The 21,094-nt window shown below is 38.9% G+C and overlaps 1 protein-coding gene across 13 annotated transcripts in view; it reads left to right on the forward strand.

The window, feature by feature from the left end:
• The window catches only part of CDC14B (cell division cycle 14B), a 130,670-nt gene that overhangs the window by 8,551 nt on the left and 101,025 nt on the right, over positions 1–21,094 (forward strand). The window lies entirely within an intron of this gene.

Genomic DNA, 21,094 nt, shown 5'->3' on the forward strand with positions numbered 1-21,094 from the left:
TAATTGAATCTCACATTCGTAGACTTGCTGAAAGGATGTTTAGAATGAGCTCTATAACAGCTATTCTTGATTTTTTTCTTTTGCTAGGTTACTTACTTCTTTCTAGGCCTTTCTTTGCTTAATGGACAGGCTTATATCTTATTTACTGTTTTTGGCAAGAGGGAAATCTCATGAAAATGCCAACTTAAACTTTGGGAACAGGGAAGCTAAAGTATTCTGATTCCATTTCATTTTCAAGTTCCCCACATAAGGCCAGTTATCAAAAGAACAAATCCGAATGGCCCCATATGCATGTATTTCCAATTAAAAAAATTTCTGCCTTTATTTTCTTGGTCTTTTATTCAGCTCCTTTAATTCTTAGTATCATTTACATTCTAGAGAGCAGTTCTCTTAGAGTGCTTTATTCACCAGTCAGTTCAAAGATTTGGTCCTATTGTCTTGAGTCTGAAAAGCTGAGGAAGCCAGGCTGGGCAAATTCATTCTAAGTGTGCAATATCACATACTGACTTCATTTCTCAGGTAGTTCACTTTTATACTATTAAAATTTGGTCAGCAGTGTACTGTTTTCACGGAAGAAAAACATCTTGTTCCCACTGTCGATGGTGTTTATTGTTCCTTCAAGTTCTAATTTGAAAGTAAAATTACTTTCTTGGCACTGCAGTTTATGACATTGATCTTTTTATACCCAATCCATAATGCTATAATATCATTACAGACTCTGGATTCTGCAAAACCCTCCATTTTAGGACCATCTCAGCTGAATCATTCTCTGCATTTTGCTCATTTATACTCATTTGTATGAATCGTGCTGTGGAATTAATTAGTGTATCCATTTAACAAGTATTTATTGAGCAACTACCTTGAACAAGGGATTGAGCCAAGTACTATTGGGGAAGGGAGGAGGAGATGTGAAGATTTATAGCAACATCCCTGAAAGACTGAGAAGGCATACTATTAAGTCATCATCGCAGTGAAGACAGGTAATGAGAGAATCCGTCATTATGTGGTTTCGTTTTCTTCATTTACACAGTGTCAGTTTAAGAGAATTTTGTGATGGAAATGTCACTCCATAATTCCTACACAAAGTAAATTATTTTTTCCAGTGTGGTGAAAACGATCTGTCTTACGGTATCTTTCTCGTGGGTGTGTAGGGGCATGGGTGTGGGTGTAGGTGTGTGTTTCAAACTTTAACAGTGACAAGTGGAAAAAGCTTAATTTTGGTACATAGTCATATACATATATGAATGCACTATATACATGAATACTGACATATAAATGGATATAGTTAATAACATACTGAAAACCCTATTTCTACTAAAACACAGTCAAAGCAAAAGTTCTACATTCCAGTTAATTCTATATCTCTAATTTGAATCTCAAGAGCACCCCAGATGATATAGTTTAGAATGAGATGTCTTGTTTATTTTTAAGAATACCTAATTTATTGGTAAGAAGTAATTACAGAACATCTTTTTTAAAAAATTATTTTAATGTTTGTTTATTTTTGAGAGGAGAGACAGAGCACAACAGGGGAGGGGCAGAGAGAGAGGGACACACAGAATCTGAAGCAGGCTCCAGGCTCTGAGCTGTCAGCACAGAGCCTGATGTGGGGCACGAACCCACAAACTGTGAGATCATGACCTGAGCTGAAGTCAGCTGCTTAACCAACTGACCCACCCAGGTGCCCCATTACAGAACATCTTTTAAGGGGAGTATTGCTTCTTGAATTGAAGGCACTAAAGACGAAGATTGCCAAATATTTTAGGAACTAGATTTGGTGTGTGTGACTTGTACTGAAAAGCATTCTGATTTTCACAGTCTTTTATAGGTGCTGAGGAAGAATTGCTTTGACATGAATGTATAACAGAATTAACATTATGGTTTTACATTTTGGGGAGCTGTTCTCAGTCTGCTCTTGGAATTTTTTATTGTAGTCCTGTCATCAGATAGCTTGTTGGAAGCACCTTGTGCATGAAACTGAATCCTCTTAACATTCATTTATTTCCTTTTTGACAATAAACTGTCAAAAAAGCTTAGAATTTAGCTAGCAAACACAATTGAGGTTGGGATTTTAACTTCACTGTTAATATATTCTAATTTTAAACTATTGTGACTGAAAGGGCTTGAAGCACAGATTCACATAGGGTATGTTTGAGTGCATTTCATGGTTTCATCCTTGCACTGGCTGCTGCAAGAACTGCAGCAGAGATTTCACACTTGACCCAGATCTCTGCGAAGTGACAGGAGCCCACAGAACTGGGTGATATATCTCTATCTCTATATCTCTGTCTCTATCTCTATCTTTATTCAGTAATAGAGGGGCTTATCAGTGAATGTCATGGACACTCAAAGATGGATGCCTCTGAATGAATGAGAAGAGGCTTGAGCTGTGTTTTACAGCTTTTTTTTTTTTAAGTTTATTTATTTGTTTTGAGAGAGAAAGCATGAGTGGGGGAGGAGCAGAGAGAGAGTGAGAGAGAGAAACCCAATCAGGCTCTGCACCGTCAGTGCGGAACCCCATGTTGGGCTCGAATTCACAAACTGTGATATCATGACCTGAGCGGAAGTTGGATATTTAACCAACTGAGCCACCAGGTGCCCCTTGAGCTGTGTTTTAAAAGATTCTCTTCTTTTTCCCTCTAGAGCCAGCAGGAACTTTTTTTTTTTTTTTAATTTTTTTTTCAACGTTTTTTATTTATTTTTGGGACAGAGAGAGACAGAGCACGAATGGGGGAGGGGCAGAGAGAGAGGGAGACACAGAATCAGAAACAGGCTCCAGGCTCCGAGCCATCAGCCCAGAGCCTGACGCGGGGCTCGAACTCACGGACCGCGAGATCGTGACCTGGCTGAAGTCGGACGCTTAACCGACTGCGCCACCCAGGCGCCCCTAAAGAACGGTTCTTGATTGCAGTAACACAAGTCTGCTTTCTCCTTCCTGCTGATAGCACCATTGGTCCTACTGTGGTGGCAGTTGTCGGGGTGGTTTGGGGAGGGTGTGATTGCTGGGACTGGGGATAGACTCTACCCCAGTGAGGAGAAACTATCTTCTCTATCCCCTAGACCTGTCTGTCAGTGCTCTTGCATTTTTCCAGTAACAAACAACAAGACATGGTAGTTAACCTAAATTAAATAACAACTGTGCTCCAAAAGGAAAAAAATACTTTTAATACTTTAATCGGTCTTACTCAGGAGAGCAGGAAAAGGAACATAACCTTAAAGCATCCTTTATCTATTAGGACCTATTCAGATTATTTTGATCAAATAAATTTTTAGAGGTTAAATGTGTGGATTCAGAAGACAACCATTTCTAGGCACAATGGTAAAGGAATTTTTTTTTTTTAATTTTTCTTTTCTTTTTGTAGGCTCCATGTCCATTGTGGGGCTTGAACTCATAATCTTGAGATCGAGAGTCGCATGCTCTACCAACTGAGCCAGCCAGGCACCCCTTCTTTCTTTTTTAAATTGAAGTATAGTTGACTCACAATGTTATATTTGTTTCATGTGTACAACATAGTGATTCAATAATTTTATACCTTATGCTATGCTCACTACAAGTGTAGCTACCATCTGTCATACAATGCTATTACAATACCATTGACTTTATTCCCTATGCTGTGCTTTTAATCCCTCTGACTTATGTGTTCTGTTACTAGAAGCCTGTGTCTCCCTCTCCCTTTCACCCATTTTGCCCATTCCCCCACCACCTCGCCTCTGGTAACTGTCAGTTTATCTGTATTTACAGGTCTGATTTTGCTTTTTGTTTCTTTATTCATTTGTTTTGTTTTTTAGATTCCACATATGAGTGAAATCATCTTTCTTTGTCTGATTGATTTCACTTAGCATAGTGTCCTCTGGGTGGTCCATTCATGTCACAAATGGCAGGGTCTCATTTCTTTTTTTATGGCTGAATAATATTCCATTGTATGTATATGTATATATCCTTATGCAAACACATAACCCCACCTCTTCCTTAACTATTTGTCTGTGGATGATGGATACTTAGGTTGCTTCTGTATCTTGGCTATTGTAAATAATACTGCAGTAAACAGAAGCATATATCTATCTTTTCAAATTAGTGTTTTCATTTTCTTTGGGTAAATACCCAGTAGTGGAATTGCTGGGTTATGTGGTAGTTCTATTTTTAATTTTTTGAGGAACCTGCATACTATTTTCCACAGTGACTACACCAATTTACATTCCTACCAACAGTGCAGGAGGAGGGAGGAGTCTTTTTTTGTAATGTGATACTTTTGGGAATTTCCAAAATAACAGTGTGGAATATTTTGAAAGCTAAGCAATGACTCCCCCCCCCCCCCCCCCCCCCCCGCCAAATCAAAGCTTTGGATTAAGGGCTTTATTTTAAAAAGATCAGAAAACAAATGTTATTCTGATTGTAGAGACTTCTGAGCAGGATTACTGAGTTTTGTTGTTTTATGCCACAAAAGCAATTTTTTAATAATGTCAGTTTCTTGTGTACCTATTACACACCCCATTTAACATAACCTTGTTGAGTGCTATTTTGTTGTAATTGTCTTCAAAATAATTTTACTAAGTATAAATAGGCATATATAAAACTGTAGTCATTGTCTTGTTTTGGCTTTCCCAGAACAGATTGAGTCAAGGATTCCAATGCAGTACTTTCTTTGGGATATGATCCCAGAAAACTCTCCAAGGGGGGTGGGGTGGTGAGAGGTTTGGAAATGCTCATTATTGGGTAGGTTACTTCTGTGTGAACTAGAGTTTGATCCCATTGGGGAAATCTGACAGTAGTACAGAACAAAGGAGGGTCGAAGGGGCTGGGATATTTAACCAGTAACTTAGAGTGGGGGTGAGTGATAATTTTGAAGTGCTGTGAGGATGGGTCAAAATGGGCTCTGGAGGCTAGAGAAAGCCCTGCAAAGAGATGTTGGTATAGTTAGAAAGCGCTGATGGGGGCAGGGTATATAGGCTGAGCTGTTCCAGTGTGCTTCCAGAATCCGTCAGGGTATTGTTAAGTTTTTTCTGTGTGCTCTTACTGCTATTATTCTAAGTTCTTAGCTAGTTAATGCTCAACTGTTATCCTGAGTTGTGTGCGTTACTACTGTCACTGCTGTGTCCTGGTGGGGCGTGGGGTATTTTCGATAGCAAATGTTGAGAAAATGTATGCACAGCACAGGGTGGGTTTGTTAGAAAGAAGCAGTGGGAGAGCTGGATGTTTAAAATGTAAGCTTAGGGGCACATGGGTAGCTCAGTCAGTTAAGCAGTTTAAGCATCAGACTTCAGCTCGGGTCATGATCTCGTGGTTTGTGAGTTCGAGCCCAGTCAGTGCAGAGCCTGCTTGGGATTTTCTCTCTCCCCCCATCTCTCCCTGCCCCTCCACCACTTGCACACTCTATCTCAAAATAAATAAGTAAACTTTTTAAAAAAATGTAAGCTTAAAGACAAGGAACTGTTTAAGGAAACTAGGTAAAGATCAATGTGCAGGTAAGGATGGTTGGAAGTTCTTGGATTTTTATGAAAGGCTTTATAAACATCCCTGTAGCTTGTATGTTTGACTAACAACTCTGTGATTAGCACTTAGAAGAATTATGGCCAGAGACAATCTTGACTTCAGTGAATGTGAAATAGCTAGAAGAGCTGAGCCATTGCCAATGTAGAATGCCAGGACTGGATCTCCATGGAGACTTTGCGGTTTCTGTGCAGTTCTGTTTCCAGGAACTCCTCATCTCCAGCTAAATGAAGTTTGTGCATGCATGTGAAGTCAACCACCTTATGTCATTTATTTATTTATTTATTATTTCTTAAAAAAACTTTTCATTCATTTATTTAAGTAATACCTACACCTAACATGGGGCTCAAACTTATGACCCTGAGGTCAAGAGTTGCATACTTTCCCAACTGAGCCAGCCAGGCACCCCTGTGTCATTTTTTTCTAATAAGGCCAGATAACAAATGTTAGGTACTCTTGCAAATATTTTCAGATAAATATGCTAATTTAACTGCTCAAGAGTTGATAACTTGTATGTCATATGTGTGTACAAAATGTTACACAGATACAAAATAGGGAAATCACAGTTTACCATATATGGTGTAAGTAAATGCTGTTTTCCTACCTTTCTGGATGCTTTCCCCACATTATTAAAGCCTTACACAGTTCTTTCTTTCTTTCTTTCTTTCTTTCTTTCTTTCTTTCTTTTGGAAATAATAATTCAGTCTGTTCTTAGTGGAGGAGAAAAAATAAGTCATACTGTTAATCTTGTAAGAGGTGGAATATAACAATGCTGAAGCTGTCACATGGAGTCAAGATTCAGTAATAAAAGCCTTGACCCTGGAAGCATTAGAAATAATTTTTATTCATTTTCTTTTCTTTTTTAAAACATTTTAAAAAGTTTTTTTAATGTTTATTAATTTTTTGAGAGCGAGCATAGCAAGGAGCAGATAGAGAGGGAGACAGACAATCCAAAGCAGGCTCTGCACTGACAGCAGAGAACCCGATGTGGGGCTCGAACTCATGAATTGTGAGATAATGACCTGAGCCGAAGTCAGTTGCTTAACTGACTGAGCCACCCAGGCACCCCTTCATTTTCTTGAATGTCAGTGGATAGCTCATAGAACTTATTTGAAAAAGTAGTACTGGTGATCTTTTCTGCCCTTTAATCATGTTCCATGTTATTGAGATGAATTCATTATTCTGGGTTCATGACACATTCATAATTGGTCCATGCAAGCCCTTTAATTAGGCTATGTTTTTGAAATATGACCCCCTAAATGACATGTAGTATATCCCTTCACTTGGAGTTGTTTGTATTTTTTAAAAAGTTTTTCATTTTATCTGTTTTTTTTTAAATAGATCATGCATGTACATAGTTCAGAATTTTAAAGATACACAAGAGGAGTGCCTGGCTGGCTCGGTTGGTGGAGCATGCAACTGTTGATCTGAGGGTTGTGAGGTCAAGCCTTACATGGAGTGTAGAGATTACTTAAAAAGAATCTTTAAATTTTTATATTTATTTATTTTTTTGAGAGAGAGCGTGAGCGAGCACGAGCAGGGATGGCGCAGAGAGAGAGGGAGAGAGAGAGAGAATCCTAAACAGGTTCCACACTGTCAGTGCAGAACCTGATGTGGGGCTTAATCCTCCTAACTTTGAGACCAGCCACTCCAAAATCACTGAATGAATACCAGTAAATGGCAGAGTAAGATTCCTCTTTTCCCTTGTCACCTAGCTACTTTCTTTTCCATTTCTGAATCAATTGACATAACCTCTTCTATGTCTTTTTCCAGAGATTTTCTATGTACTTGCAAACATTTATATTATGTGTGTACAGATGTATGTATGTTTGTATCCTCTCATTCAAAAGACAGCACATTATTCTCACAGTTCTCTTCTTTGCTTTTTTAACTGCTGTTGGGTTGCTCAGTGAGCATGGAATGAAACAAAGGGAGCTGAATAACCCTAATGGAGGATGAGATGTGATGGTAATAATCCCTGAGTAGTCAATGTCTGCTGGGTGCTAAGGCCCATGCTAACACCTGTGTCTCTCCTCCACCTCCAAATAAAGTTTCTAAGATATAGGTGCTCTTTATTTTTAAAAAAAGGCACAGAAAGAAAATGGTCAGAGATCCTACTAACAAGGATGTTTTCTTTATCAGTTTAGACTTGGTTATACTGTAATAACAACCCCCTCCCACCACCCCCAATCTCAGCAGTTTAAAACAAAAATTAAAGCTTTTTCTGTTTCACAGCCACTGTGGGTCAGCAGGGGGTTCTGCTTATTGTAATTGCTTGGGGACCTAGGTGCATAAGCAACAATCCTCTCTAATCTTGGTTCCTGTGCCAGAGGAAAAAGAGGCCTGTGGAGGGTCTTGAATCAACAATTCAATGCTCGTTTCCACTCATAACTTTGTGGTCAGAATTAATCACAAGGCTCCACCCAACCACAGAGGGGCAGGAATGTGTATGTGAGGCCGGGAGCCAGAAATATTTGGTGAACAGCATTAATGATTACCACATTTAGCCTTTTAGATTATTCAGTGCATATTTATATATATAGACATCTCGAGAGAGAGAGAGATGTTTTTGCATTAACAAGATAAACACTATAAATACGATCATTACTTTTTCCACTTTATATATTGTAGCGGAATCTTCCATTGTCATAAATATGTGTCCAAATATATATCTCTTAGTGGATGCATATTATTTTAGTGTAAGGATACATGAGGTATTTATTTCCTTGTAGTTCCTCTACTGAAGAAAATGTCCATGAATTCATTTGAAAAACTGGGTAGAGAATTTTAGGTTATAGGTCTTCTCTAGCCAAGACATGGATTCTTGTCATGGTCCCTAGATTGTAAATATAAGCTCTATTTAGAATAACCTCTCTTTAGCCCCCTTGTCCCCCTCATAAAGTATCTTTTTATAATTTTTATTTTTATTTTTTCCTGTCACTGTTACTTTATTAATATCAGATAAATACATACATATTAAAAAAATTTTAATTCTAGTATAGTTAACATACAGTGTTATATTAGTGTCAAGTATACAGTACAGTGATTTAATAGTTCCATATATTACTCAGTGCTGTACTTTTGGAGTGTCTGACTGCCTCAGTGGGGAGAGCATGAAACTTCTGATCCTGGGGTTGTGAGTTCTAGTCCCATGTTGGGTGTGGAGCCTACTTTAAAAAATGTTGAAAAGAAAAAAGGAAAAGGATAAGTGTGCTCTTAATCCTCTTTACCTATTTTGCCCATTACCCCCCACCCACCTCCCCTCTGGTAACTATCTATTCTCTATAGTTAGAGTCTGTGTTTTGGTTTGTCTCTTTTTTTCCTTTGTTTGGTTTCCTAAATTCCACATATGAGTGAAATACGGTATTTGTCTTTCTGGCTGACTTATTTTGCTTAGCATTATACACTTTAGATCCATCCATGTTGTTCCACTGGCAAAATTTCATTCTTTTTTGTGACTGAATAATATTCCATTGTATGTATATATACCACATCTTATCTGTTCATCAGTCAGTGGATACTTGGGCTGCGTCCATCATTTGGCTATTGCAGTAAACATAGATGTGCATGTATCCCTTTGAATTTGTGTTTTCGTATTCTTTGGGTAAATACCCAGTAGTGCAATTCTGGATCATGTGGTAGTTCCATTCTTAACTTTTAGAGGAACCTCCATACTGTTTTCCCCAGTGGCTACACTAGTTTGCATTCCCACCAACAGTGTATGAGGGTTCTTTTTTTCCACATCCTCACCAACACCTATTGTTTCTTGTGTTATAATTTTTATTATTTTATTCATTTATTTACTTTTTAGAGAGAGACTGTGTGCATGAGCAGGGGAGGGGAACAGAGGGGGAGAGAGAGAGAATTTTTTTTTTAAGCTTATTTACTTTGAGACAGAGAGAGAGAGAGAGAGAGAGAGAGAGCGCGCGTGAGCGCACGCATGGGCAGGGGAGGGGCAGAGAGGGGGAGCAAGAATCCCAAGCAGGCTCTATGCTGTCAGCACAGAACCCGATGCGGGGTTTGAACTCACAAAGTGCAAGATCATGATCTGAGCTGAAATCAAGAGTCAGGAGCCTAACCGATTGAGCCACCCAAGTACCCTGAGAGAGAGAGACAGAGAAAGGGAAAATCTTAAGCAGGCTCCATGATCAGCATGGAGCCTGATGCAGGGCTTGATCCCACTACCCTGGGACTATGACCTGAGCCAAAGTCAAGAGTCAGACGCTCAACTGACCGAGGCACCAGGTGCCCCTCTTGTATTCTAATTTTTAAACTTGATATCTGAATAGGTAAATATTCATATGGTTCTGAGACAAATGTAAGCTGAGCAGTCTCCTACCAGCCCTCTCTGTCCATATTTGTCTATTTCTACCCACTCTGCCATCCCCCAGAAGTTTTAGTTTGTTAACGTTTGACTTCAGTTTTTAAAAATGCATAAAATGTAGATACTTCTAAAAATTACTATTTCAACAAACTTTTTTTTTTCTTTTTTTTTTTTTTTCAACGTTTTTTTTTTTTTTTTATTTATTTTTGGGACAGAGAGAGAGACAGAGCATGAACGGGGGAGGGGCAGAGAGAGAGGGAGACACAGAGTCGGAAACAGGCTCCAGGCTCCGAGCCATCAGCCCAGAGCCTGACGCGGGGCTCGAACTCACGGACCACGAGATCGTGACCTGGCTGAAGTCGGACGCTTAACCGACTGCGCCACCCAGGCGCCCCAACAAACTTTTTTTTATTGGGGAATAATTTCAGATTTACAGAAAAGTTGCAAAAATAGTACAGAGAGCTCCTTTATATACCTTTCCTATTTCCCCAGTATTATCTTACTTTACTATAGTACATTTGTCAAGACTAAGAAGCCACCACTGATGTGAACTATTAACTAAACTCCAGACTTGATTTGGATTTCCCCACATAAATATCTTTTTTTTCTGTTTCAGGATATAATCCTGAGTACTTCAATGTATTTAGTAGATTCTTTTTGAACTAAAAGATAGCATATTCTACACATGGTTCTGCACCTTGCTGTTTTCAGTTGACACCATATTTCACTGATTCTAAAACACAACAGGGGTGCCTGGGTGGCTCAGTGGGTTAAGCATCTGACTCTTATTTCAGTGGTGGTGGAATCAAGCCCCATGTTGGGCTCCTGGCTGAGAGCATGCATCCTGTTTGGGATTCTCTTTTTCCCTCTCTGTCTGCCTCTCCCCAGCTCATGAGGTCATGATCTCTCTCTTTCTCAAAATAAACAAACAACAACAACAAAATAAAACACAACAGGATATATTAAGTACTTCAGAAATGGGGCACCTGGGTGGCTCAGTGGGTTAAGCATTGCTCTTGATTTTGGCTCAGGTCATGGTCTCAGAGTTCATGGGTTCGAGCCCCACATAGGGCTCTACGCTGGCAGCACAGAGACTGCTTAGGATTCTGTCTCTCCCCTCTCTCTTCTGCCTCTACCCCGCTTAAGCGCACTTTCTCTCCAAACAGATCAATAAATTAAAAAAAAAAAAGAAAAAGAAAGGAGACATGCTGCTGATTATAACTAAGTCACAGATCTTAAGCTGTTGCATAATTTCAGAGATATTCAAATGTGAAAAAACATACATCTTAGAATTGATGGAATGTGATATATCTTGGAGATCTTTCAACTTGATTTCATAGAGACTTCCTCATTCATATTTATATAGCTGCATAGAATTTAACTTTATAATGCTCATAAAATCTTTAAGTAAGCCCTTATCCCATACTTCTTAGGATTGCTTTCAGTCTTCAGCTATAAAAAATAATGCTGTTTTGAATAACCTGTTACATATGTCCTATGTGCAGAAGTATATAGGAATAACTTTTCAAAAGTGAATTGCTGAATTAGAGGTGTATATATACTTGTAATTTTGGTAGAAGTCGTACCCATTTACACTCCCACCTGTGGTGGATGAGACAACTTGTTAAAAGTTCACCAATAGAGTAGGTTACCAGACTTTTGGATTTTTGCCAGTCTGACAGGTGGAAAATTATAGTCTCAGTGTAGTTTTCCTGTATGAGCACAGGTTGAGTTTCCAAAAACTGGCTATAAATTATCTTTACCCGCTTTTTTATTGGGCTATTTGCTCTTTCAAATATGCATTGCTGTTTCAATTTTATTGCATTAGGCTCTTTAAACATTAGGGAAATTATTATGTGTTATGATTTACAAATGTGTTTTCTTTTTGTCATTTCCTTTTTAATTTTCTTACAGTTGTGGTGGTGATGTAGGTGAACCTGATAATATTTTCTCTTAAGGCTTCTGGACTTCTGGATTTTAAGTCCTAGTTGGCCTCAACAAAGTTATTAAGAAATTCATACATGTTTCCTTCCATTTCTCCTGTCTTGGCCTTTATGCTGTTGATCTCATGCATTTTACTTAATATGTATATTATACATTTAAGCCCCAACATGGGACTTGATTCCCCAAACCATGAGATCATGACATGACCTGAGCTGAAATCAAGAGTTCACTGAGCCACCCAAGTGCCCCTTATGCATGCAGTATATCATAGAAACTCCATAGTATACTATTACTTTTGTGAAAACAATCATCTTTTAAGGACTCCTGGGTGGCTCACTCAGTTGGTTAAGCGCCTGATTCTTGATTTTGGCTCAGGTCATGATTTCATGGTTGGGGGTGGGGTGGGGTGGGGGTCAAGCCCCAGGTAGGGCTCTGCACTGACAGTGGGGAACCTACTTGGGATTCTCTCTGTGCCTTCTCTATGCATGCTCTGTTAAAATAAACATTAAAAAAATCTTTTAAAGAGATTTAAGTAAGAAAAATATTACATATTTACCTATGTAGTTATTTGTAGCACCCTTCATTCTTTGTGCAGATCTGGACAACTGGTGTCATTTTCATTCTGCCTGAAGGATGTTTTTTAACATTTTTTTATAGTGCAGGTCTGTTAGTGATGAACTCTTTCATCTTTGAATATCTAAAAATGTTTCCGTTATGTCTTTTTTTTTTTTTAAACGTTTATTCATTTTTGACAGAGACAGAGCACAAGTGGGATGCAGCAGAGAGAGAGGGAGACACAGAATCTGAAGCAAGCTGCAGGCTCTGAGTTGTCAGCACAGAGCCCGATACAGAGCTTGAACCCATGAACCGTGAGATCATGACCTGAGCCTAAGTCCGGACGCTCAACCGACTGAGCCACCCAGGCGCCCCTATGTCTTTCTTTTTGGATGATATTTGCTTAGTATAGAGTTCAAGGTTGGCATTTTCTTTTTAAGTACTTTAAAAATGTTGCTCTCCTGTATTCTCACGTTGGTTCCAACAGGAAATCTGATATCCTTGTCTTTGTTTCTCTATATATTAAGTACTTTTTCCTCTGGCTGCTTTCAAGATTTTCTCTTTATCACTGGTTTTGGGCCATTTGCTTACAGCATAGTTTTCTTTATGTTTCTTGTGCTTAGGATTCATTGAACTTCTTGGATCTGTGTGTTTATAGAGTTCATCAATTTAGAAAGTTTTCAGCCATTATTTTTTAAAATATTTTTTTTCTGCCTGCTCATCTTCCTTAATATATAATTAACTGTGTCTTAGACCATTTAAACTGTCCCACAGCTCATGCTCTTTTCATTTGTGGGTTGTTTTTTCTCTCACTCTGTTTCTTTTGGATAGGTTCACTAATGTGCCTTCAATTTCACTAATGTTTTCTTCTCCTATTATCTTCCATTAATCCCATCCAGTGTGTTCCTCATTTTATAGATTACAATTTTCATCTTTAGGAAAGCTTGAATTGGGCACTTTTCCCATTTCTTTTTTTTTTTTTAATGTTTTATTTATTTTTGAGAGAGAGAGAGAGAGACAGTGCGAGCGGGGGAAGGGCAGAGAGACAGGGAGACACAGAATCTGAAGCAGGCTCCAGGCTCTGAGCTGACAGCACAGAGCCCCATGTGGGGCTCGAACTTTCGAACTGTGAGATCATGACCTGAGCCAAAGTCCATGCTTAACCGACTGAGCCACCCAGGCACCTCTCCCCCTTTTCTTCTTAAAGTAGGCTCCACACTGGGCATGGAGCCCAACACGGGCTTGAATGTATAACCCCGAGATCAAGACCTGAGCTGAGATCAAGAGTCGGGCACTTGACCAACTGAGCCACCAAGGCATTCCAAATTGGGCCCTTATAATATCTTATGTGTCTCTCTTTTTTTTTTCCCCTCTCTATTGAGATGTAATTCAACTACCATACAATCCACCAATTTAAAGGGTACATTTCAGGGGTGCCTGGGTGGCTCAGTCGGTTAAGCATCCGACTTCAGCTCAGGTTACGATCTCACAGTTCGTAAGTTCAAGCCCCACAGTGGGCTCTGTGTTGACAGCTCAGAGCCTGGAGCCTGCTTCAGATTCTGTGTCTCCCTGTCTCTCTGCCCTTCCCCGCCTCGCACTCCATCTCTGTTGCTCAAAAATAAATAAACGTTAAAAAACAATTAAAAAAATAAAGTGTACATTTCAATGGTTTATTTTTAATATTTTAAATAGCATTTAAATATTAAATATTTAAAAAATAGTATTTCGGAGGTAAATAGTGTACTCATAGAGTTGTGCAACTATCACCGTAATCCAGTTTTACAACATTTTGATTATCCCTAAAAGGAACCTTGTACCAAATAGAAGTTACTCTCCATTCCCTTCCCCTTCCCCTTCCCCTTCCCCTTCCCCTTCCCCTTCCCCTTCCCCTTCCCCTTCCCCTTCCCCTTCCCCTTCCCCTTAGGCAATCACCAACCAACCTTTTTTTGTCACTATAGATTTCCTATTTTAGATATCTCATATAAATGGGATCATACTATTAGTGATCTTTTGTGACTGGTTTCTTAGCATAATGATTATGGGTTCATTTATGTTGTGGCATGTATCCGTGCTTCATTCCTTTTTAAGGCTGAATAATACCACGTTTTGTTTATCTTTTCATCATGGACATGTGGGTTGTTTGCACTTTTAGGTTATTATGAGTAATGCTGCTATGAACATGTATACATAAGTTTTTATGTGGACATGCATTTTCATCTACTTAGGGAACATATGAATACAGTTATAATAACTTTTAATGTCTTTCTCTGCTTGTTCTAATTTATGCATCTGCTCTGGGACTATTTTGACTGACTGCTTATTCTCTTCATAAGGGTAGTGCTTTTCTGCTTCCTTGCATGCCTGGCAATTGTTGGATGCTGAATTTTATCTTAGTGTGTGCTGGATATTTCTGTATTTGTTAAGCAGGCCTGGATCAGTGCTAAGTCAAGGGCTAATTATTCATTATTGAGGCAAGACCTTTCTGAGTACTCTTACCCACTGTGTCTTAGGAGTTTTTACATAATGGCCTGTGAAAACAAGTGCCTTCCCCAGTTTTTTGTGAGTGCCAGACACTGTTTGCTCTAATCTTTTGGGATGATTCTTTTCTGGGCCTCCAGCAGTTTCCTAACATGAACATTCTATACTTAATTCTGTTAAATACTTAGGACTGTGCAAATCTTTGGAGTTCTCTCTTTGTGCTGCTTCCTTCTCTTTGGTATTCTGTCCTATGAACTCTTGCTGCCTTGGTTTTCCTGCACTCAGCTCCATCTCCTCAACTTGAGTCATCTGGGTTCTGCCTCAGTTTACCCTCTCTGCAGGGGCAGTTACAGGGCTCACTTTTTTGTTTCCTGTGTTTCAGACATTGTTGTCCTCCATTGCCTAATAGCCAGAATCTTGAAAACCATTATTTAGTGTAATTTGTCTGGCTTAAAAAAAACAAAACAAAACTTGTTTTTTTCCCGCCAGCAGGAATAAGACTGGTTCCTGTTAAATTAACTCTGTCTGGGTTAGTAGTGGAAATCCTCTGTTTTCTTATATAAATTATGTTTTCAATTTCTTACATTTAAATAGTTTTTCCATTTGAAATTCTGTGAGGACATGGAGCCACTTTTATTTGTTTTTTCAAATGGCTACTTGACTGGTTTGATTTATCATTTTTATCATGTATTACATTCTTGTATGTGTCTGAGCCTATTTTAGAACTTCTGTTCTATGTGTATATGTCTATCAGGTGCTAGGAATGGTCTGTGTTAGTAATGGAGGCCTTTTAATACATTTTAATATCTGGTAGTACTAGCTCCTTTTTATTTATTTATTTTTTTTAATATTTTTTTTTTTCAACATTTTTTATTTATTTTTGGGACAGAGAGAGACAGAGCATGAACGGGGGAGGGGCAGAGAGAGAGGGAGACACAGAATCGGAAACAGGCTCCAGGCTCCGAGCCATCAGCCCAGAGCCTGACGCGGGGCTCGAACTCACGGACCGCGAGATCGTGACCTGGCTGAAGTCGGACGCTTAACCGACTGCGCCACCCAGGCGCCCCTTTATTTTTTAATGTTTGTTTATTTTTGAGAGAGAGACAGAGCACAAGTGGGGGAGGGGCAGAGAGAGAGGGAAACAGAATCTATCTGAAGCAGGCTCCAGGCTCTGAGCTGTCAGCACAGAGCCTGACGCGGGGCTCGAGCCCACAAACTGCAAGATCATGACCTGAGCTGAAGTCGGACCTTTAATCGACTGAGCCACCCAGGCGCCCCAGTGCTAGCTCCTTTTTAGAGCTCTTTAAAAAAAAACAATCTTTTTGTGGCTACCTTGAGACACTGGTTATACTTCCCATCACAGTTAAGTTTACTGCAGTAGTGACCATGAGATCTGTAGCATTTTTCACTAGGCTCATGGGTAAAAAGTGGATGTAACGACTTTTCAATATTAGAAATGATTAAGGAATATTATGTTTTATTTTATTATTATTTTTTATTTTATTTTATTTTATTTTATTTTATTTTATTTTATTTTATTTTATTTTGTGTGTGTGTGTGTGTGTGTGTGTGTTTTAAAGTCAGCTCTACACTCAGTGTGGGGCTTGAACTCATGAGCGTGAGATCAATAGTCACATGCTCCACCAACTGAGCCAGCCAGGCAATTGAAGGAGTAATACATTTTAGACGATTTGCCAAAATAGTAATCCGTGTGCTTCCTACAATTTAACTTACACGGCCTTAAAGTAAATTGCTTGAAGCTGGATCCCAAAGATTATATAAGTGACAAAATTTTTTTTTACGATTTTATTTTTAAGTAATCTCTACACCCAATGTGGACTTGAACTTACAACCCTGAGATCAAGAGTCACACACTACTGAGTGAGCCAGCCAGGTACCCCACAAGTGGTGAATTTTTGAAGTGTTGATATTCAAGTGATGATCAGAGAAGCTCAACTAAAAGAATTGTGGACTTACTGACAATGACAACTGTGGATTGAGCAAAAATTCTTTTTGAAGGGCTGTCTTGAAGATTATGACCCGGGCTTTGCAGGGAGCTAAGGTGATTGACTGGCAGTGGAAGGAATCACATGTGAAATTCCTTAAATAAAAATCCATTGACTTAAAAAAGAAACAAACCCTCCAGCTATGATTGTGTCTTTTTCCATATGAATTTAAGGCTCAGTTTACCTATTCCATAAACAAAAAATCTTGCTAGTTACTTAAAACTAACTGGGAGAAAACATCTTTAGGATGATGACTCTTCTGTCCACAAACATAATATGTCTTGTTTGCTCAAGTCGTCTTTTGAGTAGCTCATTAATGTGTTAAAATGTCATACCACACAATGTCTTACACTTGTTAAACTTTTTTTTAGGTATTTAATCTTTGTTGTTAACTATTATAAATGGGATTTTTTTCTTTTTTATTTCACATGATACCAATTCCTTGAACAGTTAACTGAACTCATTATGGAAAACATTTTAATTTTATTTAACTTTGATTCCATAGTGCCTACCACAGAATTTGGAAGATAGAAGTGGCTGTGCTGAATGTTTAGATGTTAGAAGAAAGATTGAGGGGTTACTATAACTTCATTAATACTACATTTTACATTGTAGATGATTATCATGGCTTTGTTTTTAACTATTAAAATTTAGGGATTGATCATTCTGATCATGTTGGTATGTTATAGCTCTTGTAAATAAGACTCTATTAATATCCTTATTAACAACCTGTTTTTGTTTTTCTAAAGTTTATTTATTCAGAGAGAGAGAGAGCACTCGCGAGGGGCAGGGATAAAGGAGGGGGAGAGAGAGAGCGAGAGAGAGAATCCCAAGCAGGCATTGCACTGTCATTACAGAGCCCAGTGCAAGGCTCGAGCTCATGAACTGTGAGATCATGACCTGAGCCAAAACCAAGAGTCAGACACTTAACCCGCTGAGCCACCCAGGTGCCCCTTAACTACCTGTTTTTGAACTCTGTTGAGGAAGCTGGTATAGCTAATGGTAATCATAGATTTCTTTTTTTGATGAATAGAAATTTGCTTGAGAAGCAAAATGGCCTTTTAAAAACTTATGGTTTTACGTTGCTGTAAGAAAGTAAAGACACAGATAAATGGAAAGACATTCCGTGCTTGTGGATTGGAAGACTTAATATTGTTAAAATGTCCATACTACCCAGAGTGAGCCAAAGATTTTATACAATCTCTATCAAAATCCCAATGGTATATTTTGCAGAAATAGAAAAAAATTCTAGGATTCATATGGAATCTTAGAGGACCTCAAATAGACAGTCTTGAAAAAGAAAAACAAGGCTAGGGGCGCCTGGGTGGCTCAAATGTGTAAGCGTCAGACTTCAGCTCAGGTCATGATCTCATGGTTTGTGAGTTTGAGCCCAGTGTCGGGCTCTGTGCTGACAGTTCAGAGCCTGGAACCTGCTTAGGATTCTGAGTCTCCCCTTCTTTCCCTGCCCCTCTTCTCCCCCCCCCCCCCGCCCCCCACCCGTCTCTCAAAAATAAATAAAAAGACTTGAAAATATTAAAACAAAAACCAAGGCTGGAGACTTCACACTTCTCATTTCAAAACATATTATAAAGCTACAAAACAGTGTGGCGGTGGCATAAAGAAAGACATACACCAATGGAACAGAATAGAGCCTAGAGATAAACCCTCATGTGTATGGTCAAGGGCTATACCACGGGGAAAAGATAGTCTCTTCCATTAATGGTGTTGGGAAAACTGTATATCCACATGCAAAAGAATAAAGTTGGATTCTTATATTATATCATATACAAAAATTAATGCAAAATGCATTAAGGAATAAATGTAAAGCCAGAAACTAAAACTCCCAGAGGAAAACACAGGGAAAGCTTCAAGACACTGGATTTGGCAATGTTTTCATGGATATGGCACCAAAAGCATAGCAAGAAAAGCAAAAGCAGACAAATGGGACTACATCAGATGTGAAAAGTTTTGCGCATCGAAGGACAAAAGAGAGTGAAACCTATGGAATGAGAAAAACAAATGCAAACCATGTATCTGATAAATGAGTTAATGTAAAGGTGGTCACTATCCAGAATATGTAGAGAACTCCTATAATGGACTCCTACAACTCAACAGCAACAAAAAACACCAAAATCAATCAATCAATCAATCCAACTAAACAATAGGCAAAAGACTTGCATAGACATTTTCCCAAAGAAGACAGATAAAAGGTCAATAAGCTATATTAGAAAAAGACCTCTCAGGTTTCCCTCCTGTGTGTCTCCTTTACTCTTACACAGAATATGTCATTTCTGATATTTCTGGTTACCAAATGTGGGTGGATTTTCCCACACCAAGCAATTCTGTGACACTAGCTGGATATCCTATAATGTAATTTAATTCTGACACTATCAACCTAGAAATAGCATCAGATCTCACAGATGAAGGGCTCAGTACCACAAGACTGCCTCTCCCCCATTTCAGATGCCAATCACAAATACAAGTTGTTACCTGTGCTTCTGACTTGGCTATGGGCTATAAATCAGAGGTTCCCATGACTCCTCTTCAGGTTTGATTAATTGCTAGAGAGGCTTACAGAAATTAGGAAAACAGTACTTACTGTTTACCAGTTAATTATAAAAGGATATAATATAGGATACAGATGAACATCCAGATGGAAGAGATGCATAGAGTATGTGGGGTAGGATGGAGCTTCCATGCCCTCCCTGGGCCCACTGTTCTCCCAGTACCTGTATGTGTTCACCAACCCAGAAACTCCCCAAACCCCATACTATTGGCATTTTTAGGGAGGCTTCCTCATCTAGGCATGATCAATTTATCAATTCCATTTCTAGCCCCTCTCTAGAGAATTCAGGGCAGGACTGAATATTGCAAGCTTGTAATATGGCTTGCTCTTTCTGGTGACCAGCCCTCATCTAGGGCCCTACCAGAGTCCCCTCATTAGAACAAAAGACACTCATATCACCCTGGGGAGTTTCTAGAGGTTTAGGATCCTGTGTCAGGAACCAGGATCAGAGACCAAATATCAGAACAAAAGATACTCCTAGTGTTCTTCTTACAAGGGTTTTAGGAGCTCTGTGCCAGGAACTGGGGGGCCAAGACCAATATACAGTAAAACTTTGGCTTGTGAGCAACTTGTTCTGTGAGTGTTCAAGACGAGCAAACGTTTCTAGTAAATTTTAACTTGATAAACGAGTGATGTCTTGCAGTACTAGTATGTGATGCCAAATGTCACATCACAACCGAGCCAATGGTTCTTCTCTCTCTCTCTCTCTCTCACTCTCACTGTGGAGTTGTGTGTGATCCTTTCCCATGCTCAGATGCTTGGTCTCAGGCTGCAGTGTTTGGCAGACATCTGATTTTTCAGAAGGTTGGAAGGTGCCCAAAACTGGTGTATTTTTTGTCACTTCAAAGCACCTGTGGACAGTCCTTTGCTTTTCCATACAAAGTAAGCTTAGGAATGCTTTGCTTCATTCTAGGTCAGGCGGCCTGCAGAAATAGACCATTTCCTCTGTTGCCTTATTGCCAGTTACATTAAATACAGTATATGACAAGGGTTTATTAATACTGTAGTCAACATCCATGTGAGCGTATGCAATGGTCCCCATGCAGGAAAATATTCCATTGAGCCAATAGATAGCAGTGATTCTGTTAGTGATAGTGAAAGTCGTCCTACACAATAACCCTCCTCTCTCTTATCTCCCTCAAACCAGCCACAAAGGTTTCAAAAGTAAGTGCAGGTTAATTTGTTTATTTTTCTTTATATTTTGTATTTCCTTTATTACTTTGTATTACATTACAGTATTGTAATCATTTTTATATGAATATTTTTGGGTTGTGGAATGAATCGTCTGAGTTTCCACTATTTCTTATGGGGAAATTCACTTTGATATACAAGTGCTTTGGATTACAAGCATGCTCACAAACCAAGGTTTTACTGTATATGTTTTCTGTTATCTCACACAAGCATATGAAAAAATGCTCAACATCACTAATTATTAGGGAAACTCAGATCAAAACCACAGCTAAGTTATTACTTCATACCTGTTTGGATGGGCACTATAAAAAGAAAGCCAAAATAACAAGTGTTTTAAGAATGTGGAGAAATTAGAATGTTTGTGCACTGTTGGTGGGAATGTAAAATGGTGCAGCTGCTATGGAAAACAGTATAAAGGCCTTTAAAAGTTAAAATTAGAACTATTGTGTGATCCAGCAATCCCACTTCTTGGTGTCTATCTAAAAGAACTGAAAACAGGATCTCAAAGAGCTAACATATCTATGTTCACTGCATTTTCCACA

The sequence above is a fragment of the Neofelis nebulosa genome, chromosome 12 (assembly GCF_028018385.1).
Source record: "Neofelis nebulosa isolate mNeoNeb1 chromosome 12, mNeoNeb1.pri, whole genome shotgun sequence".
NCBI lineage: Eukaryota > Metazoa > Chordata > Mammalia > Carnivora > Felidae > Neofelis > Neofelis nebulosa.